Source organism: Catharus ustulatus, chromosome 14, assembly GCF_009819885.2.
Source record: "Catharus ustulatus isolate bCatUst1 chromosome 14, bCatUst1.pri.v2, whole genome shotgun sequence".
In the NCBI taxonomy this organism is placed as follows: domain Eukaryota; kingdom Metazoa; phylum Chordata; class Aves; order Passeriformes; family Turdidae; genus Catharus; species Catharus ustulatus.
Genome location: NC_046234.1, coordinates 3,075,724 through 3,102,180, shown reverse-complemented (window position 1 = coordinate 3,102,180; position 26,457 = coordinate 3,075,724).

Genomic DNA, 26,457 nt, shown 5'->3' with positions numbered 1-26,457 from the left:
TGAAGTATTGGTCTCAGCACGGTCTCAGATTCCTCCTTACTCTGAGCTATAATTTTCCTTTGTCCTGCTCTTCCAGTACTCCCTTCAGCTCTGTGTGCTTTATACAGCCACAAGGTGTGCTTGTCCACCTCTCCTCAGGTGTAGCATCAGGGGAGCAGGAAGCTCTCCTCCCACTGCAGGTACCAAGCAGCCAGGTAATGCACACACGTTTCCAGAGTTCCTGTCAGCACTCTGGGTTATGCTCTGAATGTTGTTTATTACATCTCCTAATTACCAGGTGCTATTACAGACATGGGTGATGACTGGGGGAATAACATGGAGAGTGCTTTCAGAAACAATACACCAAAACATTACTGCTCCAGATATCCTTCAGGTTTGGGGTGATATCTGAAAATGCAAACCCTGAGGGTGGAAATCAGAACAATTGCATGCTATACTGTGCATCTCCAAAGGCCATAGAATTCCTCTCTTTTCCTTTTTTTTCCCTGTTCCTTCAGCAGTCTATGAAGGCTCCTATAAGTACAGCTTGCACTGTAATATTGGTAATTGCTCACCAAAGTGATGTCTATTTTGAGTCTGAGATCCATGAACTCAAATTTTCCAATCACCTTTCCAGTACTGTTAAAGTGACTAAAAATCAAGCAAGAGTTTGTGTCTTGTTGGAGAGCTGCAAGTAACTAAACAGGAGTCAAACTGGAACCAGTTTGCGACCAATCTCTGAACTCCAAGTAATTCCATTTTGTGACAAATAATCCGCATGGTTAATTTTCAATTATGTAGTTTATTTGCTTTTTATGTAATGCAATCATAGACATGCAGTATATTTTTCAAATCTGAATAAATTATTTCAAATGAGACACTAAAATACATGATTAATTACATTATAATGCTCAAATCAAATCCTGCTTTGTGGCTGGCCAAAAATACAGTTTCATTACAAGATTACAACCTTTTAAAATTAAGTAGCAACAGGCATCCATAGATGCACAAGCTAACGCTAATGCAATTAAAGATTGCTAAACAATATATTCAGAGAATTATACCTTGACCACAAAGCTCCATCTTGTTTTATATTCCACAGAACTTCATCTTAGCCATGAGATGAACTTAGTTTGGTCTTGTTTGTTTGGTTTTTTTTGTTTGGTTTTTTTTTTTTTTTTTTGTAAAATAGGATTCTGTCCTTTCATTTGAAGAGCTGAATCTGCAAATATTTAGCTCATGTTTTTTTGTTGCACTATCTTAACTTTTTCTTTCCACTGTCAATTTTAGTGATTAGTATGGGGAGATCCAAAATGAGCAGCTAGACATAATGAAACCCTGTGCTGAATTCTTAACTTTGCATCTGTCTATTATTGTTTCAGATGAAGACTTTAGTATTGTTCTCTTTTAGGAATATTGAAAAAGACTTCTTGTTGTCAATAGGAAAATCAATGACATTCATTTAGAGATATCTCCTAATTTTCCTTTTGTTTCCATTCATATTTTAATACAAAAGTGATAACATAATATTAGCCCAAATCCTGGTATTTTTTTTCTCTATTAAATCATATGATACCTGAACTGACTAAAAAAGCTTGTATTTTTCTACAGCCAATGACTTTGAAATAACATTTACTATGAATCTCCCAAGATAATAAAATAGCATTTGGATTTGTTGCTCAGAGTTGGTACTATTGTAACTCATTTTTAAATCATTGAAAATGTGACTATTACTACGCTCCTTTACAAATTTTTAAGTTTTTTATATCAAGAAATGTGGTAATACAGGAGGCAACCACGGAACAATTGAGAATAGGCACAATGACAGAAATAAAGGGTAGGAGTATTAAAAAAAAAAAAAAAAATCAAAAAATATTTCTTAGGTGGAGTTGGGTGACTGGGCTGGAAACCCAGAAATGGGATTATGAATGAAGCCATCATTTGACTAAAGCAAGAAAGATAGATTGAATTAAAAGCTTCTTTTTGTCTCAGTAATCATTTTAAGTTTTCAAGCGATCTGTGGTCTGCTGTGTTCAGTCATCCCTGGCTTTGCTCACCCAGTCTGTCACAGGTCATCCAAAGGTGCTGCTGGCTTAGGGGTTATGGGGTGTCCCCTCAATGACCCAGGGTTAGCAGGGCAAGATCACTGCAATGGGGAAACCACAGAGGGTGAAAGGCCCCCAGAGTTTGTAATTTTGTCAACATCCAGTGCCCTTGTCCTAAGCACCCTGAGTCATTCAGGGAAGCCCAGTGTATTCCTGCTTCTCCTGCCAGTTTGCAGGTAGGTTGAGATTGCTTTGAGAATTTGCTGTGCTCTGCTTATGTTACTAACTTTCTACTGCCTAGGACTGACAGAAGAAAAGCTGCAAAACTCTATCTCATTCAGGTAAAATCCTGCCTGTTCTTGAATGATTTAGGAAGGCAGTGCAAGGGTCATTGGCTAATCTTTTTCCCATTTCCCCCTAGTAAGTGTCTGAGCAGTGATCTCTGCACAGGGCACTCTTGTGCCACTAGGACTGCACTAAGAATTTTATCAAATACCAACTCTTTATTTTGTCTATTAGCGATCAGACCCTGCTAAAAATAATTATTGAACTGGTGAAGGGGATTAAACCAAAACTAAATTAACATTTTGGCAGTGTCTCTGTGCTGTACCAACCTTCAGCTCCCTCAAATGAAACAAAACATCCTCTGGTACATCTGTGCTCCCTCCACACAGCCAGTGGAACTTCAACCCAAGGGCAAGATACATTACTGTGACTGCTTTAGAACCTGCTTGCTTCACCTCAGCCACAAGGAGGTCTTAGCTCTTTTTATGGATACTTATTTTTCCCTGACAATAAACTCTGGGAAGGTTACTTTGTTCTATGGCACAAACGTCCTTTCTTTTCCGCAAAGTTTCTTAAAGTAACAGCTTAGCTTAAAATTTTCACTGGTTCACTAAATTTTATTTACTTACTGTGAGATGAAGTCAGCAAAATAGAGACATTTTGGAGCTACCTAAAGAGCTATTCTGAGAAGTGCAGTTTTGACCAAGGTAGAATGTTTCTTCTTGATATAATCATTGATTATTTCTCTCTCCCCATCTGGAAAAAAAACAACTTGAAAGTTGAAAGACATGACATATTCTAGGAGTAAGGGAAAAACAAATACACAGTCTTAATTGATGTCAATCTAAAGAGCCCAGCTAGAACAGCCTGTTGTCTATATCCTGGATAGCTTTCAATTTAATATAACATGATTTACAGGAATTGTCTTGCCTCCAATTTACCGAACATGTCACCCTTCCTAATGCATTTTTGATTCTTTTCAGATCCCTCCTCCTGATAGAGAAACCATATCTTGAACCTGTTTGCTCTTGTTTTTTTCTGAATTTCTCAACACTGACAGAGCTGGTGTAACTATATTATCTGTGGTTATGCTCTTTTGGGTTTTTTAAAATATGTAATAGATAAATGGAGAGCACATAGAAGTAAAGTTCATGATTCTCTGACTATGGTGAATATTTTTATGCATGGACTAAAATTCAGAATTATAAACCAAGATGATTGCTGTTCAAAAACAAAGCAAAACCAACAGTCAAGTTAAAAAAAAAAAAAAGAGGAAATGTCCTAGTGGTTGGTATAAAGTGTCTTAATTCAGAGCCTGAATCTATTTATTCTTGATGGTATTTTAGTCTATTTTTTTAAATCAATGAGATCATTTAAAGGTAGTTTTCTCAGACCATGAGTAGGAGGATGTGGCCATATGACCCGGTGGCCAAAAGTCTTCACTCAAAGCTTTTTATTTGTTTTTTAGATCTTTGAGTTTTTTCCTAAAGTAAAGATTTGGGATGACTACTTTTCCCCTCCTTTTGAATTTAAGGACTCTGGGATGCATTCAGAGGATATACAGCTGTTAAGTGAGTGTGACAAACTTGTGGAACATAAAGAATGGAATAAGAGAAGGTACGGAGAAGGAAAATAAGACCTCACAGAAAATGATCCAAGTTTGAGGAGACACCTCACTTTGAGGACTTAAAAATCTTTCCTGGGTTTTATAGATCCTTGAATGTCTTTGAAAAACCCAGCCGTCGTTGACTGAGGAATATTGAATACAGCCATCAAGGGGGGAAAAACTTGCCAGGAGCCACTTTCTCTGTATATGGGAGAAAGGTGCTGATGGGTATATCCTGCCTCAAGATACCTTATTGACTACGTGGAGAGCAGAGAGGGATTTTGGCTTGCATGAGCTTTAGTAATCCAAGCAGATCAAGACACAGAAGCAGATTGTGGATGTAAGATGTGCTCCCAGGCTTCTCCACCTTTGTGGCTCTGGTTACCCCAGCTGTCACAAAAACCCCAAAATCATGTAGCAGCTTATGGTGTAGGCAGATACTTAACTCTCCCCAGTGCTCAGTGGGGTTGTTTTGAACCTAATATTATCTTTGAAGCTGGCTGGGGTAGTTTTCAGCGACCTTGTATTTCATGAGAGAGCAAGTTTCAGAGAGCATTTGCACATTGGGAGAAGGATCATTGTGTCTCATTTGGCATATAATCTTTTATCCTTTCTGTTGTATACCTGCTGAGTGCACTGAATAAAACCAAAAGCAATTTAATAGCTTTACATGATGTGATGTCAAGCAGGCCTCAGGGAAAAAGGCTTCTCTTTTCCTGGCTAACCAACTTGCCATCGTGCCACTTTGCAGCACATGTACAATGTGTCACATCACATTTCCAAACTCTTGGTGGCAGATCTAAGTGTGCTCCTCCTACAGTCTAGTCAGCCCTCCTTGTCTGAATCCACACTGCATTAGGTATGATAGCTCAGACGAGCCATTTCACTAAAAGCAATTTTCTTCCAGCTGCGATAACAAATTCGTAGGTCTGTGGTAACCATCTACAGCACTTGAGATAACAATACCCCCCACCTGAACAAATTATCCAGCCTTCAAACCTTTACCTGTAACAAAAGACTCAGGTTGTGGCTTTTTTAGACCTGCTGTGCCGAGGTGTAAGAGGATTCTACACAGCCCAACTCCTCTGAAAGCATCACAGAAAGAGCACTCTGTCAGCTGGTTACAGGAAAGACCATTCCATTAAAAATGGAAGTATACATACCTATGTCTGTGTGAAGAATAATGTACTACAGAATGAATGACCTGGAACAAGTGATGTTCTGGTGCCTGACTAAAAAGCCAGAAGACTGAACTGGGTGCTTCTTGATGGTCAGTCCCCTATTCCCATATATATTCATTCCATGATTGCATTCAGCCCAGAAATTGAAAAAGGTTTTGTAACAGACCAGTGATGGACTTAAAAATTGGAGTTCTATTGTATTTTTCTAGGTCATACAAGGAATGTGGCTAATGAACCTGTGACTCACTAGCATTTATTGGAAGGTCACAGCAAAATTGAGTCTCCTGAACTGACAAGGTGGTAACCCATTATGTGAGACAAATTATTTTTCATTCCTTGAGTATGCATTAAACTACTGTTAATCATGATAAAATCTTTATGTATTAATGGAGTTCTGCAAGATTTTCAATGTATGCTAACACCATTCAACATCCACCATAAAGTATCTAAGCTGATGTTAGTGACTTCTGTATACAGAAGATGCAATAATATTTCTGCTTTGATTATAAAATAAGCTCTCTGATAACAAAGATAAAACACAATGCTGGTTACTATTTTAGAATAAAACTGTAGGCAGTTGCATGAATAATACACCACTGAAAGACTGGAATAACTCAGTACAGCCAAATGACCTTTACATGGATAGTAATTTTCTATTTCCTTCTAACTAGGATTTTTTTTTCATTGTCAATACCCTGGACTGTTACTTTTTAATTTTTTGTCAACTTTCAAACATTTTGTAGATAAATGCAAAGGTTGCAGATTAAATGTTCTTAATTAAAAGATAATTTAATCAGCCTTCTGAGAGAGGCAAAATCTACCACTTTAGGTTTGTTGCTGTTAAAAGGTCAGAATTTATCCACATATCTTGGGTAGATTATCAGGAGTGTTTCCCTCTTTTGGAGGTTAATTTCTTTTGAATGCACAGTCAAATACTGTCTTATCATAGGATGCCACATTGTGGTAACTGCTGGTAAATGCTGTGGGTTTAAAAATAATGTTTTGAAATGTGTTTTAGTATGTTTGTGATCTTGAATTTTTAAGTATTACTGTCCTTTTCCCAAAATGGACTTTTTTGCTGAGAGTGAATTTTAAGATTTTTTCATTTTGCTTGTTTGGGTTTTTATTCCTAATGTTAGTGGGCTGCCTTTCTATGGTCCTCATAATGTATTATTTACAGACAAACTAGTTGAGCATAAAATGCTGCTATTAGGTGAGAGTGCGGAGTTCAGCTATATAATAAAGCAGACTCTCTCCCACACCAGGATTCACTCTGAAATGGATTATAGATTGACAAAAAAATAAAAAAATAAAGAATTACAATCTGAATTATGTTTAGGCAATCAATAAGGAGCCTGTTGTAGCCACAGTGGATCTTAGTAGTGCTGAAGGAGCAGTTGAGGAACAGAAGGGACAGCACCAGGTACACCAGACACCATGCATCTGCTTTATAGGGAGCAGCATGCAGATATAAATATATCACTGTACTTGTGGGAATTGAAAACTGCAGAAGTTACAGTGCAGGTAGCTAGCAAGAAGCTTGCAAGAGTCTGGGATCTCCTTGTCTTTGTTTCTCCACAAAGATTTGCTGCTGTGGTTATGTTGATGCTGATACTTTTTTCTGTTGAAGAGAGATTTAAAAAAAAAATATGGCAAGGAAAACCAAAGTAAGAAGGGTTTTTATATCCCTCTGGTCAATAGATGTTTAGGATATAGAGCCATTTTATTTATTAGCCTGTCAATCTGTTTTCTGTGTTTAGAACTCCTTGCTTTCTAGTTATGGATCATTACCCTGACTGATCACTTTGATCTCAGGACATGGGTAGTGGAGAGAGATGAAACAGTGCTTTGTCAAGAGAATCATCTCCTGCTTCTTCAGGAGATGGAAAGCATGGGATAGGCTGTGACTCAAGTGCTGCAGAGGAGAATGGCACAATCCCCTCCATAACTGATGATGAGAAGTCAGATTTATCCTTTCCTTTATTGCTCCTCTGAAGCTAGCAGTAATACATTTTGAAAGCCTTTTTCATTCCCTGAGGCTCTGCTAGGATAATAGAAACCAAATTCCATTCTGCCTATTAGGTGTGAGGTTGGGGCAAAGATGAGTCCTGACTACTACAGAGCCTCTGTTCCTAGGACAACACCTTAATGTGTCAACTAGAGGTTTTATTAGGCTACTCTTTCTGCAAGCAGAATTATTTCCCTTCCAATGAAACAACTGGGGAGGCTGCTTAAATTAAACCTTGATACGAAACTCTACTTAACTGCTTTGTTTGTTTGATCTCACAGGTAGTTTCATCAAGGCAGACCTATTCCATTGCCCCCAAGGTTTTAAGTCTAGGCCAAAATGCTGTCTACCTTGTGGGGATTTTGTGAGTTTGGCTTTTTGTGCTGGGTTTTTGTTGTAGGCTTTTTCCCCCTTTCTTTCTAGCTGCTTCCCACACAGCTTGTCAGCGTTTTGCAAGGAGTGAGACAAAAGAGTGGAAGAATAAACTGAACGTCTTCTCAATACAATAAAAGTAAGAGAGTGACAGCCACTGACTGAAAATTAGAACTAAAAATATTCCTCTCTATTCTGAAGGTGAATCTTTGAGATAAGAGCAATTTTGCTAATAAAAACCCCCTGATGTCTCATTTCAATAGACTCAATGCAGCACATTCTGGCAGGAGTTTCCACTCCCATATAGGTTTTGGATTTGCTTAGAAAAACATCAAGCATAGTTGAACATTTGTGAGCAAAATAATTCTGCCAGTTCAGACTTTTTTTTTCCTTCTGTTGCTATTGCTTCAGATAAGTTAGTAATACATGGTAGAGGTGAACAACCATTTTAACAAAATGTGTTTTGTCCGTCTTCACACTGAGTAGTTTGTTCTACTGACTTCAAATGGGACAATTGACCCAACAATAACCACATGCAAAAATGAACATCAGTGCCTCCTCTGAATTATGGCAGTTCTGAAGACAGGTATGCAGAGGGAGCTGAATGACAAGAGAGATGTGCACAATTCCAGGGTCCAGCTGTTAATTTTAATAAACTTACCCATGATCTGGAAGGAAGTGACATGCTTATTTGTTATTCTCTTTTTATTTGACACCCTAAAAGAGTCCTCCAGGAGGCACTACGGTATTTTTTGTTTTGTCCCAAGAAACATTAATTTGATGAAAGAGATAGAAAGGTTGTGAAGAAATAACTTTGGAAAACAAAAGGGGACTAGTAAGGGCAGATTTCCAAAAACTATTTCAACAACTAGAGATGCAATTACACTTACAAAAGAAAATGTGACAGCTGCTGGTACAGGGATGTACACAGCTGAGAGAAGTGGGGTGATTGCTTTCAGGAGCTTAGTTGTTTTGTGGGATTTTTGTTTGTTTTGTTTTGGGTTTTTTGTTTGTTTTTTGTTTATTGTTTTTGTTTTCTTAATTTTGGGGGGGTGTTTGTTTTTTTGGTTTTTTTGGTTTTTTGTTTGGTTTGGGGTTTTTTGTGCTATTCATGCATAATACATTTCTGTGGGAAGAAACAGAAATGTGGGTGGCAGGGACTTCAGAACCTAATTCTGTTTAAAGAGACTGTTCTTGACCTGAGATACAGGAAGTCTTAGATTAGACCCAAAGTAGCCACAAGGTCTAAAGGCCTGATAGAGAGCAAAACTGAAAGTTCTTTGAAGTTCAAACATGTTGGGTGTCATTTCTCAAGCCAGGCAGAGCTCTGAATGCTTTAGAAGGAAGAATCAGCCCTGGCTCTGGAGTACACAAACTGTACCATGAATATTCTTTCCCTTTCACTGAGCCTCATCCATTCCTATTCTGTAAAGAAAACACTTTGTGCTTCCACAGCTTTCTTGAGAACCTGTAACATCCTTAGACTTTTGATAACCAATTTCCAGGTGAATATTAAGGAAAAAAGAAAATTATCTAGAATTCCTGCACAAATGTAATGTGTCTAAGACACGCTGCCAGCCACACTTCCACTGCTGAGGACAAACATACAGTCAGGATTCAAGTAGCATCCACCTTCATAAAACAAAATATATTTCTGACATATTTTTCTTTTCTTTTTTTGCTCTTGTTAGCAATTGTTTAATCACATATTCAGGTATTGGTATCTTCTTTTATTTATGATGGATGGGCAAATGATAAAGATACCAGTTGAGAAGATGATAAATTTCAAAGAGCTGCAATATTTTTTAAAAAATATATTTTAAAAACTATTTTTTTCGTTATTCAGGAGCATAAATGAGGCAAAAAAAATCCTAGGAACATTATTTCCGTAAGACACTTTCCATTAAGAAAAAGAACAAAATACTGTGACAGTCTTCCAAACTAATTATATTTTGATTTGTCCCTTGGTCCCTTAAAGACCCATATCTGTTTATTTCACTGTTGTATAAAATTTCAGCAGTAACTCTTACCAATGTGATTGTGATAAAATGTAACAGGATGTTCTTACTGACTTCATGCAGATACCTGGGGTTTCTAGCCTTAATAAGGTCTCACGAGACTGCTTTTTCAAGGGAAAGCATTCTCATGTATGACTTTTCAATTATTTTTTTTTATTGCACCAAGTTTGCAAAACTTTTTCTCACATAATCTTCTAAATGGTTTCATGTTTATTGTAGCAACAGAATGCTCTCAGTGATAAATGAGGCATGAATTTTCCTGTCACTTATTCTAATTTTCTTAAGCTCAAAAGGCACATGGGAACACATTTTATAACTTGCCTTTGATTACATGTTTTAGATATTTTTGCCTGGGTAACTAAGCTGCTGGAAAAGTCATACAATTATTAAATTACTCATAGTTAATTTTTTTAGAAGGTCTTGATGCTAGATGGATTTAGAGTGACTGATATTCAGTAATTCACTTTTAAAATATTCCTAACAGAATAGGCTATGCACTTGCTAAGTCTTCTACTGTTTTGTTTGAGTGGACCAACACTGTCCAATACTTTGAGAATGGAATACCTAAAACTCAAAAAAATCCCAAACCACTCTAATGTAGTCTTCTTTGAAACACTGTGATGGTATTCATTCGTTTTAGAATTTCATCTACCCATTAGGTCAAATTGACTTCATAAGCAGAAGTTTGAGGTTTAGATTTCATCAGAATTGTACGTGGTTCAGTAATTTTCATTATTTTAAAAGAAATGTGGTGTACTCCTGTAACTCCAGGCCCACACTTGGATGAAAAGACAATCTTATTCACCATTTTGAGACTTGGATGTGTTCCTAAATACAGTGACCCTTTTTGGAATGATCCAGATTCCTTAACTCCCTATCATTCACCTTTCGAAATCTGAGTAGCATCCAGTGCAGATTTTTCATTAATCCACTGGCTGTCATCTCACAGACTCTTAGTTCTGATGTGTAAAATAATTTCATGTTAGATAGTGAACCATGGCCTTTGAGAGCCCTTGCTAAGGAGCCAGAGCCCAAGAACAGATGGATGTGTGTGTATATATACATCCATATATAAATACATTTATGAATATATATGTATATATTTATGTGTATATATATACATACATATATATATACCTTGCCAGTGAAAATCAGAAATATGCAGACCTCTCAAAAAACTCTATGGGGATCATCTCTTATTTTAAAATCAGCACATACATGTAGTGGAGCAGTTCAGAACAGAAGGCAAATTGTATTTGTCTTCATGAGCTGTTCCATGCTGTGCTCAGCAAATGTAAGTATCACAACACTGAGCTACCTCAGACACCAGCAGTTATGATAATCTAAAAAGAATTCACCACTTTCATTTATCAATATTGCAAACGAGATTTGAATGCTGAATTATGGGTGAAAATGTTCTGCAAAATATTCTGGGGTTTAGATAACTTTTATAACACTCAAATTTGCTTTAATACTTTGCTACTCCTTAACAAAGAATTACATTTTTAAAATGTACTCAATTTACATTTGAGGAGCTCCGTTCAGAGCAATAATGTCAGGAAGATGATATATGTAACTGAGAGTAGACCTTATGATAGACTTTTAAACATTTCTTCTACTAAAGCAGCTGTTCTGAAGGAACTGTAATAGATTTTATCATAGCTGAAGTTCTCCTTCTATCCAAGATGACAGAAATCTGTGTCTGCATTTAATGAGGACCAAACTGCTACCTCAAGTACACCTAGAGGTAATTTTACAAAAAATATCTTTTGCTTGGAATTAAGAGATGTTCTGTCCCTTGCAGAGTCTGGTAATCTCTTCCCTGTCCTGTTGGTGCATCTCTGCTCAGAAAAGTCTGAGAACAGGTGGAGAATGCATTGAAATGGGTAAAGCTGCTGCCAGCCCCATATGGCACAGCAGTGGGTAGAGGTCCCTCCTTCTGGAGGCTGTGCAAAGTGGCAGTCTCCAGCCTCTGAGATGAAGTCTGGGATAATTTGCCATCAAATCAGATGTATTTATTCTGTGATCATAGTTTTCTGTGTGTGAAATGAAGTTTGCTGTACTTCTAAGTTCATTTTAAAATATTAATCCAAATTGCCCTGTTTCTAGGGTTGTCAGTAAAATGTTGACGGATGTTTTGAGCAAGAAAAAAGGAGCAGATTTCTCTTCAGGTTTTAATGAATTCTTTCTAATGAAATGAGAATTCCTGTTGGCAAGGGAAATGATGAATCATTTATGCTTCCTTCATGGACAAGGTGTCAGGAAACAGTAAGAGAGTATCTGCAAAGGAAGATGAGCCAGGAGCCAAGGGCAGCACCAAAGCAGACAGAGCAGAACCATCAGCACACAGAGATGCAGCTGGCAGACCCAGAAATGCTGAATTCCCTCTGAATTCAGGTCAAGCAGCTAAAGGGAGAAGGGCAGCTCCTGGGATGCTGGAGGGAGGTTTTTACCATGGGGGCCTCAGGTGAGGCTTCTTACTGCTCTCACAATTCCTCTGAGCTGATCTGATCTGAGGTTACACAATGCTGATCTTCTGGAGCAGACTTTGTGCTGCTGATCTTCTGTGGCAGGATGGATGAGAATGCAGGGGCTTGCACAGACAGGAGGTGAGAGGTTCCTTGGGTGGTCAGTCTGCTGGTGAACTCCTGGCATGAGAAATGTGTCGCACCCTTGCCTTATTGCCTGCAGCTCCATTAGTGAAAATGAGTTAAATTAGCTGAGCTGTTGATGTATATTCATCTGTCAACATCATTCTTACAGCTTGTTGCAAGTCTGCTTCTTCAGAGCACTAGGACCCTATTAAAAATAAAAAGGTTTCTGTCAAAAATCACAAAAACTGTTTAACTGTATTTTGGTGGGTGATGGAAAAAAACTTTTAAGGTCTCTTTGTTTGAATTTGAAATCCTAAGGATTCTCTGATAAGGAAGTTTCTAAAAAGGGTTTGTGAAGGTTGAGGTAAAGGCATGTCAATCTTAAAATAAAATTTAAAAAAAAATCAAGGTGAAGCTGCCCCTCTACAAGGGGATACAGTACAGGTTAGTACAATGAGGTGGGTTAGATTCAAGAGACTGAGAAGTCTTCCAATCACTAAATAGTGTCAGTTCCCCAGGGTGCAACAATCCTCTTTGGAATCCCTGGTTTTCTGCAGTAGAGTACTGTCTTTAATAACATACCAAAAATGGATGTACTTTACAATCTTGGCCAGAATTGGAAAAAGATTTTACTTTTCTTAGACTATATTTTTTTGAGATTTACTGTTTTTTTCATGCTACTTTTAAAATTTTTTGCTGTAGATTGAAAAATGTGGGGATATTAAAGCACAGTATGTGCAGTCATTGGATAATAACTTTGCTCAGTCTCTATTTTTCCATTAAAATATTAAATATAACTATCCAAAGTTTCAGGTGGATGACAATAGAAATATTTCACATGGATCTTGCCAGAAATTTCTGTTTTGGCATACAAATCTAAGTCAATCAGATTTGCAGGAGACATCTGTGAGAAACTCATTTTCAGCAGGTTGCTTTTAATCAGTCTGACCATGTCAGAATTCTGTAAGCACTGAAGGAGAACAGCTTCTAGCAAGTGATGCAGCATACAGCCTTACAAAGTTCTGGTGCCATTGTAATAAAATGCCTTTTTTTTTTTTTTTTTTTTTTTTTGAGGCTTAAATGACTGCAAGTAAAAATAAGGCTTTAAGACCTCTTAAAACCATTGAGTTTAGCAGTGAATGTAGTGAGCTGTAGTATCTTCTTTTGTTAGCAGAAGAGAAAAGATTCAGAAATTAGGTAGTCCTAATGGAAAGCAATACTCTTTGGGTTTTGTTTTGTGATATATATGTTACTATTTACTATTATCAACCTTTTAAATTTTAGAACAAAAAAAGAAAAGAAAAATATGTCAGAAATATATTTTGTTTTATGAAGGTGGATGCTACGTGAATCCTGACTGTATGTTTGTCCTCTGCCATCTTGGGTCCTGTGGGGCAATCATTCCAAAAATGAAATGAGGGAGTACAATAGTCATTTGATGTGCTCAGTTTTGATACAGCATAGGATGTCATTGATTTTTCCCAAACTACAAGTTTCATCTGATATGTAATGAGATCCAGAGAAAATAACATTCTGGGAACTTAGACTGTGTTTGAGAAATGTTTGTTTCTTCCTGTTTTTTCCTTTTGGAAAAAGACACAATTTCAAACTTCAACCCTTTCTTAATTTGATGGATCTTCCAGAGAATAATGATGTTCTTGAATTCCATATACTGGATTCAGAGTGTTCTTGCCTGTGTGTGGCAGATGCCTGTCCCCATCCCCAGCTGCCAGCTGTCCCCATCCCCGTGCCACAAAGCAGGCACAGGCTGGCAGCTGCACAAGCTGTGCCATTGCCTGGGAAGGAGAAGGCATCACTTTATCCCTCTGTGCTCAGTGGTTTGAGTGACTGCCAGGGGGGTGCCTTCCACTCCTGGGGCTGAGGGGAAGTGCTGCGCAGCACCTTGTGTGCCTCTTGCTGGAGCACTCGGGGGGTCTGTGGCTGTCTTGGATCTCATGAGTGCATTGCGCAGCACCTACATAATCTCTATTCAAACACAAGGCCAGCAAGGTGACACAACAGCCTGGTGTGCCTGTCCCCTAACAGCCTGGCCTCAGAAAATGGACACCAGAGCTGGCTCACCAGCTTGAATGAAGTGCTGTGTAAGAAAGGCTCACCCACCCTTTACAGAGCATGAAGATATTTGGGGTGATACCAGGCATGACATTGCAACCAGTTAGACTGTTTCCCTTTTTAAAATATCCAAAGATTTGTCAGATTATAGCACAAATTTAGCCAATAAACTCTCTGGCCCTAGACACTTTTATCTCATCCTTATAGCATGACATGGTCTTGGTTTAGGCTCTGTCTATGTCTGTCACATAAATAAAGAAATTCTCTTCTAGAGCCAATTAGAGTGCTCCTAAATGTTCAGCATGGGCTACCCTAAATGAAATAGGTCTCCATCCGACATTTTTTGCCCATTATTCTACTTTTAAAAAGAGGATAGGAAGTTAGGACATAAATTTTGTTACTAATGCTTCAGGTTCTCTCTAACAGTGTCTAATAAAACCTCATAAATGTAAGCATTGTTTCATCTTTCCAAACTAAAATTTACAGTGAAGGCAGAGGGAGGAACATGTATGTTTCTTCTCCTTTTCTTCTGAAATAAAACCTCAGTGACTCTAAGAAGGAGCTGCAAAATGAAGTGATTGTGTTATTTTATTAACCTTTGGTTGCAGCCAATTTTTCCTTGATGGCAATATGTAAATTTTCCCTCAATTTGGATGTCATTCTACTGGCATATGGAATATTGTTCATAGGATTCTTACTGGGTCAGAAGATGTTTCTTCTGTCAGTGTGAAAGCAGAATCTTACTGCCAATAAAAAGTGTGCTGTAATATCTTTAATATGCAAACATATGTTCATCTTAAGACTGCCCTTGTTGCTAATAGCTGCAAGCTGACATCTGCTTCTGTTAGTGAGCCTTGTCTAGGTCTCCAATAGCTATTTGAAGAGAAAAGCCTGTGCTGAATTGCAGAGTTCAAACTATGAAAGGATTTCAGCTATACATTCTAGAAATCTTTAAGAAAATATTTATTCAAAATATGAAATCTTTCTGGAAATAATTGAAGTAGCTTGAACCAGTCTTGCAACATGATAGACTAGGGAGTACTTTCCAAACTCATTGTGGAAGTGGTTCAGATGAACATGATTAGTGAGTTTAATAACTGGCTTGCCCAATAATTTGCTTTCCTAGCATGTCAGCATTGTGTACAGCTGTATCTCATTTGCTCCACTCAAATAAATATTAGTTAACTTCTAAGGGCAGTCAGAGTGAAGCCATCAATTCACAGATATCCTTGCTGGCAGCCCTGTCAGTATAACTCCAGAGCCATTGGCTCCAAAGCCTTTCCCACACTGCTTTCTCAGTCCTGCAGTGCCTCAAAAGCCTGAATTAAAGTACAGTACAGCATAATAGACCAGACAAAAGCTTTCTGTTCTGCCTTTAAGGAGCACCATTTTACTCTTCAACCTGCACAGTTGAGGAAGAGGCAGGGTACAGAAAGGAGGAGAAGGGACAAAGCAAGGATGATATAAAGGGTGTCTGTCTGCTAATCGACAACAGCCCTTCTCGTTTCCTTTAGCATCTGCTGCTGCAGAAGTTTAGGCTAGAAATGTTGGTATGGGGATATATCTTGGATTTGTGCTGAAAATGAATTTAATAATAAAGGGAAATTTCAGTTATATCTGAGCAGCATTTACCTAGAGTCAAGGCCATTTCTGCTGCTCAGCCCACACTGGGGAGGAGGCTGGAGGTGCACAAGGAGCTGGGCGGGGACACAGCCAGGACAGCTGACCCTGAGGGACATCCCACATCATATGGTACCATGTTCAACAAGAAAAAAACTAGGCAATAACGACTGAAAGGAGGGACATTGGGAGTGATGGTGTTTGGCATTTCCCAGTGGGCAGGATGGAGCCCAGCTTTCCTGGGGGGCTGAGCCCCTGTCCCCTCATAGGGAATGGGGAAGCAATTCTTTGCTTTGCTTGTCTGCAAGGTTCCTGTTTTATCTGTTAAGCTCTGGTTTATTGACTTTATCTCAACCCATGATTTTGGTCACTTTTCCCTTCTGGGGCTCCTCCCTGTCCCACTGCAGGGAGTGAGGGAGCAGCTGCATGGGGCTGAGCTGCCCACAGAGGTTAGCCCATGGCATTACCTCCACCACAATCAGGATAGGGAGGATTTCCCCTATTCGTATTTCAGAGGCTTTTATTCAGTATCAACATTTCAACAACTGTCTGATAATCCTGCTGTGACATCAGAGAAAAAAAGATTCTGTCAAGATTCAGTTCAATTTAAAATTTTATTTTTTACACTTGTAAAGGAGTACTGATAGTAATTCACCTCTTTCCTATATTAAGCTATTTAAAAGATGTCTCTGTGGGTTCCATCTGCAAGCTGACGAATCTGAAATTTGTGGCAGCAATGCTGGGAAGAGGCTGGCTCTTCCTTATGCTGAGCTGCATATTTTCTGTTTGCAGATCCAAAATTCCTTCAGTTTCTAGAGTATTTGTTCTTAAATGGCATCCACTGCCATTGATACCATCTACAACCTCAGTGGCTGCACCTCCTGAAGAGGAGCATGGCTGAGGGGCAGGGTTTGCCATCCTGTGCCAGGACACAGCCCTTTGGAAGAAATAGATTATTTGGGGCAAGAAGAGACAGGATGATAAATGGACCAAGTATTAATTAGTAGTTAAGGACTCCAGAGGGAGGACAGACAGCTTGAAAGCAATTTGTAGGCTTAGTCTGAGGAAGGGTTTTCCCTCAGAAGTGCTCCAAAGGAGAGCTGTGGCCTTGGAGAGGAGGAGGAGGTGGGCGAGCTGCTCAGCAGGCATGAAATTCTCTGAAGCTGAACTGCAGCTCATGAAATGTTTTCCCCGAATTTGACTCTATTAATTACATCAAGTGAACAAACACTAAGCCAAATCTATTCAGTGTTTTCCTGACTAGTACTGAATTCCTGGAATTTACAGGGATCTGTTAGTTACTAATTGCATACAGTCACACAACTTTTATTTGGAGAAATAATTATCTTTCAATGTTTGTTCCTGTTGCTTTGGGATTTTGTCACTCTGGTGTGTGATTAGAGGCAGAGGATGGTGTGCATGTTTCATAACAGCAGGCCATAAGAGGGCCCAAATACTAAATATAATGTCTTATTTGGCAGGGGATCTCTGCTACCAATATATTTGTCTTTGTCTTGCTCCTGCAGGTATTTTTAAAAATATTCATAAACTGAAGAAGTCACAGTATTTCAGTGGCTAAATAAATTGGGTAATTCTAAATTGTCTATCAACAGTTTCTTCACGAGGCATCACAAAGTTACCACAGTTAGCTATGGTGCCCTGCTTCAATACTGCAAAACCACAATCCCTGGTGGAATCACTACTTCAATGCAGTGGATTATTCATATTCAATATTCAAATTTATTTCTTGTTTAAATCCTTTGTTTATCTATCCTAGCTCCTCTTTAAAATACCATATGAATATTTGCATTTGTTCCTCCCACCCCTGCACAGATCACTGTGCTCAGATCTTTAAGCAGTTATGGCTGGTTTGGGAATAAGGCAGTAATTTTATTGGAGAGTGGCCCCTTCTGGCAGCACCAAATTTTCCTGGTACTTTAAGAAGGGATTTTGTAGTGAGACTAGGAATACCTTAAAATGAAATTACTTCTGAAACAAGATGTGATTTTACTATTTATCATGTTTCCTCTGTAAAATAGACCTGCTGACACTCCAAATGTCCCTTGTGAAGTACTCCATTGTGGAATTCAGGCACTTGTGTAAGTTTTGGAATACTTCTGTCCTCCTTTGAAACTCTGGGTTACTTTATTAGACCCACTTTTCCATTAGGAGTTTGGACTTGCAGAGCAAAGCCAATGTGCAATGGGTATCCCTGGCTGGAAGGGGGAAGTTCCAAAGCACCCTAGACTTTTCTAATGCCTCTTTCATGGAAAGAAACTTTTTAAAAATTCAGCATTTTATAAGAAATTTAGATGGGGGAAGAAAAAGCCCTACATTTTTGTGAATGTATCCAGAAATCAAGAAAAAATACAGAAGAAAGCTTCTATTTCCAGAAGGAACTGAACTCTGCAAGGTCTACATGACTGCCTTCATTAACAGCTTCTGAAATGTACTGTTACAGAGAGAAAGTGCTGTTTGTTGTTTGTATTCTTTTGTCATTGAACATAACTAAGCATGGGCTCAAAAATTAATTCTCAAAGAGGTAATTAAAATTAATGTCCATGATGGATAAAAGAGAGAGGAAAAGTATAATAGCTTGTTGTTAAGTAAATCATAATCTTGACAAAAATCATGAGATTGTGTATGACCTGTAATTGGAGAATAGTGGGGGAGGCTGTTGCATTCTCCTGAAGAGACAGAAGCTTACCTGATGGCTGATAAGTGGCTTTAACTATCTGCTCTGGAATCTAAATTAGGTAGAAATATTCTACTCTCAAGGTCTCCTGCCTTGGTTATTCCCTTGAGCACTGAAAGTACTATATATTCATCTACTGTACTCTAGTGACCCAGTACACTGCCCAGTTTCTCCTGGTTATTTTTGAAGGACAAAAATCTATTTTACCCCTTTCTTGTTATTTAGGAGAGTTTGTTGTCTGTTCAAAATGAATAAGAATCCCTATAAATTTCTGTATTAACTAGAATAAAGCAAGATGTCAAGGCCTGTGATTAGAAGTATGGAATTTAATTGTTTTACTATAATTCAGCATGTCTTCATTTAATAGTATTTATTTTACATATACAGTAATTTCACAATTATAGGTCGCACCATTTTGACTAAAATTTTGGTCCGAACCCAAAGTGTGGCTTATAATCAGGTGCGGCTTATATACGGACAAAGAACAAAAAGTTGCTGTTTTAGTTTGGAGGACAGGTGTCTGCTGAGAAAGGCAGGAACTTCTCTTTGAAATGGAGAATGTAAACCCCCTCCCTCCAAATTATTAGAATTTTGAAATCAAGGGGTTTTCAGGCAAAAATATGGGAATTAGGAATAACAGTTCTTTTCTAGGGAAATTAAAATAGAAATACAGTACTACAAAGAAACAAACTCCAAACCCTGACAGAGTACAACCTGACACCCCGTCAGGCAGGGTGTTGGTAGCAGTCCCATTCCATGGTGGCTGCATCCTCCTGCAGTGACAGATGTGATTCAGTTGAAGCAGTGCTCCTGTACAAGGTGCAGTCTCCCCCCGGAGGTCCAGTGGTGATGTGGAGAAATCCGGTTTTCCTCTGGAGTTCAGTGGAGAAAGGTGCTCCCTTAGTGTCCCAAAACCTCTGTTTTTATCTTGGTAAGAAATGTTGGGCTCTTCCCCTTGGCTGGAGCAACTTCCAATGGGATGCAGTAATTTTATCAGTCCCACAGTGGGACTCAATGGGCCATTAGCAGAAAATGACTCGCGGAGGAAGGATGGGTTGTGAAAAGATAAAGAACAATGCCTTGCCTGGTTTCAACAGATGGTCCATTAGCAGAATATCTCCCATGGAGATAAGGATCACTGCCTCCACCCTCAACAGATGGTGATAGAATAGATACCTTTTATCACACTCTGTATTGTAACGTGCGGCTTATAATCAGGTGCAGCTTATGTACGGACAAAAAAGGAAAAGTTACTGGCAACCGAAAGTGCAACTTTTACTCAGTGCAGTTTATAATCGTGAAATTACTGTACTCTATCTCCAACGTCATTGTAGTGGGAAAATTAACCTCTGTGAAGGAATTAACTTTTAGTCTCACGTACCCTTTAGTTCAGAAGTATAGCAGGGTTCCCTAGGCCTGGGGAAACCTTCCATTTGCAGGTTTGTGTTCTCCTTCCACTTGTCTGGGAAATGGAAGAGTGTAAAATTCCAGCCTTTTTATGTTAGCTTCCCAGATGGCATTGTTTTTTTCCTAAGAAAATGCCTGCAAAGCAACCTGTTGTTCCATAGAGGACATACACATGCTGGGGCTCAGTTAAAAAAGAGCTGCTATGAATGTCAAAACAAAACAATTAGGGGAAGACTAATTGCATTTTTCAAGTAGCAAATCCTTGTTAAAAAAACACCCAAACCAAAACAAAAAGCAAGATTTTTCCTCTCTTAGCATTTTTTCTTGCTTAGTTTATGTTTTGCTGCGAGGCCTTGGGCTTTAGGGTGGGTTTTCTTCATATTAACTTCTGCCACCTTGCTTGCAGAAAGGAGAAGATGGATTGTGCATATGCAGTAGGGATTGTAAAAGGAAGAAAAGGGAGTCCTATGATTATAGTAATAAAATTATATAGAGATTTTTCTTTTTCCTTCCTCTGCAGGTTTCCTTTTTACGCTAAGATGGTCATGCTATGAGCAGTCCTGTATGTAGGATTTCTCTAAGTCTCATTTCAGAACATATTAACACTGTGCTGTGCCTGCTAAAGAATCTCCCTTGAAGAAGGCACCTCTTAGCTTGGGCATGCTGCTGCACCAAGGCTGCTGACAGACACCAAAGCTTTTGCTCACCAGGAGACCCTGGCTCTTTCTGCATTTGCCTAAAAGACAGGATAAAAAGCCCACCTTTCTCTTTTTTTTCTGGCAAAGATATCTTATGCAATGCAAGCTATTGATTATTTCAAAGCCAATAAACACTTAACACTCCTTGCCTCAGTCTTGCATCCTTAAAATGTGCAAGTAACATCACCCTTTATCTTTCCAACGTGTGAAATTAAATAGGGGAAGGGAATTTTTGCCCTTGAGAAACTCAGAGGCTCTCCTCAGCATTGAAATAAGCTCTGTGGCTATAACATTGGCAAAGAGGAGATCTTAAAAAAATTTAAAAATTACTGGTAATTATTTCCACTACATGGACCTTGTCCTATTCCTGTGGTGAGCAGTGATAGGACACAAGAAAATGGAATGAGGTTGTGTCAGGAGAGGTTCAGATTGCATATTGGGAAAAGGTTCTTCACCCCGAGAGTGGCTGGTCACTGGAAGGAGCTTCCCCCAGGGAAGTGGGTTTAGTAGTTTAGATTTAGGTAGACTTGGAGTCAATGATCCTTATAGGTCCCTTCCAACTTGAGATACTCTTGAATTCATGACAGATTTCAGTATCTACAGTGTATGGAAATTCTCTTGTGATCCTTGGACTCGGCACTGACCACTAAGGCTGAGTAGATTCACTCTGGGAAGGAACAGACCCTTCCCTGGGCTTTCCAAGGCAATAATGTTCAAAGTATATGTCATATAGAGGGCAGAAAAAGAATAAAAGGGCAGTTGTGTTTTGTTTTGTTTCTCTTCTAGGAAAGAACATTTTAATTTACAAAGGTAAAAAAATTGTATGCAAAAGGCGAAAAAAAACCTTCTTACTGCAGAGCAGGGAATTAGGGTGCATCTTCATTTTTCCTATTTATTAAAAATTCCCCAACACTTCTTAAAAGCAGAAATTCTAGGACAGCCTGTTTATTTAAACTGGATACAAAATTTTGCAAATTATAATGATTCAAACGTGTCCTGTTCATCAGTTCTTCTGATGGAGGCAGATCCTCCATGCTAGTCTGATATCCTGTGGCAGTCAATTGAAACTCTATTTCAAAGTAACAGGATTCTCCAGAGATACAGTCCTCCAATATCCTGCATCTAATTGCAGAATCCAGGACTTGAGGATTTCTGTCCATTTAATGAATTTCCCTGTGATCTCATTTTCCAAAGCAGCAACAGTTTATTTCTCTTTTTTACTTGCCAATAAGAATTGGGCTAAAGGAAAGTTACTCATAGAACTTTGAAGTATTGAGTCATTCATTTATTCACAGAAATAATTAACAGCTGTAGTTTTACATTAACTGTTTTTCTGTTGCACTAGATAGCAATTTAATCTAGGTTTTAAATCATCTGAAATCATTAACAAAACAAAAAAAAAAAAAGCCAACCAACCAAAAATAGTCTTTCTTCTTCACATAGAAAGCTAATTTCTCTTTTGTGTTAGATGACTAAGTACCTACCACCAGAAATAAAAGGGAGTACGAAAGAGCTAAGCATAATAATACAGAATAGATAGCTAAATATGGAAAGGACAAAAAAAATAAACCAAACAAAACCCCCAACAAAAAGCAAATAAGCCCCCTTACTGGTGGGGTTACAACTGAGACACCAGGCCAGGTGTTGGGAGACTTCTGCAGCACCAGCCTGGTGCAGAGGGATTCCAAAGAATCCATAAACCTCAGTAATGTTCCTTTTAGCTTTGCCTTGATATAAGGAAAGGCAACATAAAGGAAGTTCAATCATCTTTCTGTCCTCAGCAGAAGGTTATTTTCCAAGGTCTGTCTCACAGTGGGTCAGCCCTGCTGGATGAGTCTTTACTTGCCCCTCTAATGGGGGCTGGGTGAAGGTGGTGAGACCCTGTCTGGGAGGTGCTGCCCTGCTCCAGAGCAGCAGACAGTGTAGCCCTTTAAAACAAATATCCCAGAGCCTACAGGCTGCCAAAGAACATTTTGAAAACAAAGTTTTAATTTCACTGGATCACCTCTTAAGCTTCATGGTGTTCGAGTCTTAAAAAGCTTTGATAGGTGTTATGCAAACTGAATAATGATTGAAAGATTACTTCATTTTTTCAGGGCGTATGGTAAAGTAAGGATCCTAATGTAGGATTTTATCCTTAAATTGTGACAAATCTGCATATGGCAGACAGCTTGAGGGTTTTTTTAAACTACCCTGTAATTGATGGCTCTTTTGATTTGGTTTTTTTAGGGGGTAGGGGGTGGGTGGGAGGGTCGGAAGTGGTTTTTAGGGGATTTGGGGGTTGGTTGGTTGGTTGGTTTGGGTTTTTTTTAAAGGGAGTGGGGTTCAACTGAATGCAATTAAAAAAAAAAGTTTTCCATAGCAGGTGCATAGACTTGCTCATGCAGAGTTTAATGCCCAGGTCTCACCAAATTTCAGGTAAACTGCACATGAATTAGCTTTTATACTGACACTAGAAAAAATCCCATGCTGGTTTATAAAAATATTTCCTCCTCAGTAATGAGTGCAAGAGAAACTTATTGCTTGAGAGTTTTAGATCAACTCTGTCTCTAATTGTCATTACTGCCAGTGATGCTTTGAAACTCAGCTCCAAGTTTATCATATAACATTTGGTATCAGCTGTAAAATTCTCTAATGTTTGATTGAATGGCAAATGTTATTATCTTCCCAAAAGGTTTTAATTAAGATGTTTGGAGGCCAAACAGCTGTGCATGGAAATGCTTACTTCAGCTGAAAAAATAAAACTTTGGAACCCATAGTTTCAAATACTTAATTTATATGCCTTATCTTCTGCTTACTATAGAAATCTAAATTAATGGAACTAGGGGAAATTGCATACATACTTTGCTGGTACAAACTGGGGAGCTGGGAATGAAAATGAACACAGGATTCATCTCTTTGTGTTTGCAGAACATCTGATTGCTCCACCTTGGCACAAGCATCTCTACTAGAGAGGATTGAGCCTGGGGGGGATGAGACTGAAAAATCAGGAAGACTTGAAGTAGTGCATGACTCTGAGTATTTCTCTAAAGTAAAAATAGAAAATTCCTAGCAAATCAATCTTAAATCCACAGTATCCAAGTGCAGGGCATCTAGTGATCTCTTTTGCTAAAACTTTTGGAAAGTGGATAATTTTTTGGTAAGGGTTGTGCCTGTCCCTCACGCAGTTTTTGTGACTGATGTTGATGGAGGTATAGGTATCAAGCTTTAGGAACTTATTTGTTTATAGAGAGGCAGGGAGAGAGGTTGTTTCTTTGGTTTCTTTTGGTGTTTGTTTCTTTTTTGTTCAGGCTTTCTTAAATCTCAGCAAATTCTACTGCCTTCCTCAAAAAGGCACTGTACAATGTATATGTTATGGAGCTCTGTTTTGTTTAGAATTCAAGTTTTCTGGGGGGTTTATGGTGGCCTTTTTTTTTTTTTTTTTGTGAAAATTCCCTAGTATGTAATTCTTGCAGCATGAAAGTATAAGTGAGACTATAAAAATTTTCAAAACAAATCAATCTTCTGCCTGCACTAGGAACCAATGCAGACTGGGGGGCTTCTAGAAAGCCTGGCAATTGCTGGACAAATTTACTTTAATTTTTTCTACTTTGCTGATTGAATGCGTTTGGAAATTGGCAGTAACCTTGAAGACTGAACAAAGAAATTCAGTATTCTGAGCCCACCACATTAGCAGATGTGTCGTTGTACGGGTAGATCCCTGCCATAGATCCTGTAAAGGTGTGACAGTGAAAGTCAATACTGAAATAGGCATGAGCACCCCTTTCCTTGTGCTTTCATCCTCTCTGTGCCCAACTCGCCTCTTTCCAGAAACAAATTATCAGAATATGACTGAAGAACTGTGTATGCTACCCATGTAAATTAAAAAAAATAATAGCTGGACCATTTTAACAGCCTCTTTCCTGGCAGGTACATCTCATCTGTCATAGGAATCTAATTCAGAGGCACAGTAGGTTTCCAGCCATTAGCAGATGTTGTAGGTTACATTCCATTCACTACCCTTGGAAAAAATACCCAGCACGTACTCTAACAAAGGAGAATTGTGCCTCTTGGGGAGAGGCTTGCCATGCTATAGAACTCCTGCTTTAAAATGTTTTCCAAGAAGGAAGAGATGCGAGAAATCCTCGCATGCTGGGAGGGCAAGAAAGCAAATGTTCACACCACGTCCACTTTCCAATATGCAAGAGCAGCTTCCCAAAGTAAAAGAAAAATGAAATCAGGACAGAACTCTAGTGTCAATAAAATACAACATTTTTTTGTGCTAGTGTCTTTCAAATGAATTTCAGGGTATGATTGCTTTCTTCCCTGCTGTGCTCCCCCACAACTCATACAGCACTGGCTCTTATCCTGGCGATAGAATAGAAATCAAATTCATGGGGGTATTCTCTCTCCATCTTTCTGTCTCCTGTCTCTGGTAGTGCTGATGTGATCCCTAGGAGAAGAGGATTTCCCCTTCAGTTCCCTTGAATTCAGGTGGTAATGATGGCCTTTAACACTCTGTTCAAAAACCAGCTAGACGGCAATACCCAGGAGACACAGTCCAGAGAAATGTAAGTCTTGCTCTTGTGCAGGGTGTAGCTGAAGCAGAAGTGACCAGGTGTTCTGGTCACTGGTGACACCAGGGAGGGGACTGCACCAAGGCAAGAGAGCAGCTCTGTTTGACAGCCCTCCCCAGGTGGGAGCAAGCCCCAGGTAAAGCTGCCTTCACTTGCATCACAGGGCTGAGAGCACGGTTGGTTTTTAGTACCAAGAAAAGAAGCCTCAGGAGAGACCTTATTCCTTTCTACCTGAAAGGTTGTGGCAAGGTAAGGGTTGGTCTTTTTCCTCAGGCGGGCAGTGACAGGACAAGAGGAGACGGCCTCAAGTTGTACTGGGGAGGTTCAGCTTAGATTTTAGGAAAAAATTCTTCACTGAGAGAGTTAAGTGTGGGAACCCAGGTGGCTTGAGACCCTGGCAGGGGGCTCAGGAGCCTTGGCACAGAGCCCAAGATGCCTGTGCCTTTGATTTTAGCCCCTGGGAAAAATTACCACCTTTGCATGAAGAGTTACAAGCCACAAAAAGTAAGTAGAGTTAGTTTATCAAAAGGTGAAAAAGTAGAATTTTAAGATTTTTTAGAAGAGGGGTCTAGGGTCAAGATGGAGGAATTTGGGCATGTTCTGTCCTTCTTTCTCCTTCTTCCTAGCATCCATCTTCTGGGTGATGTTGGCACTTTTGGATTGGTTTGGAGTAGAACTAGACTGTATAATATAGGTGATATGTATTGGAAGATAATTGTAAATAATGTTTACGCAGTTTTTAGTATAAAAAGATAATTCCATCCCAGGGGTGGGCAGCGTGCCTGGGACTGACCTGCTGAGCAGATCACAGCTCATCAGGGAAAGAACTTCTCAGATTAGATAAAATAAGCAACTTCTGGAAACCACAGAAGATGACTCCCGACTCTTTCTCCAGTGCTCAGGCTGGGACACAGAGACTCTCAACATACACTGGTGGTTGTCTTGAGCTCCTGAGACACCACTGACATAGTTAAGAATTGGAATGGGCTGCCCAGGGAAGTGCAGTTCATATCCCTGAAAGTGTTAAAAGAAACCAGTACGTCGCTGTAAGGCTAGGAAGTGGTAAAAGAACACTGCAACCTGGCTCCTCTTCTAAATAGCAAGAAAGAGCAATTTATTGAAAAGCCATGGCATTTATATAAGGGAGATCACAAAAAACAAAGTAGAAAAGACTCATTGGTCAGAGAGGCCAACACCTCTTTGAAAACATGCTATCGGCAAAATATGAAACACTCACAGTCTCAGTGGTCAACACTGAGTGTCTGTGCTGTTCTTTCATCCTTCTCTTTTTTTGTCTCTGGGAAAGATCCAAGCTGGAGC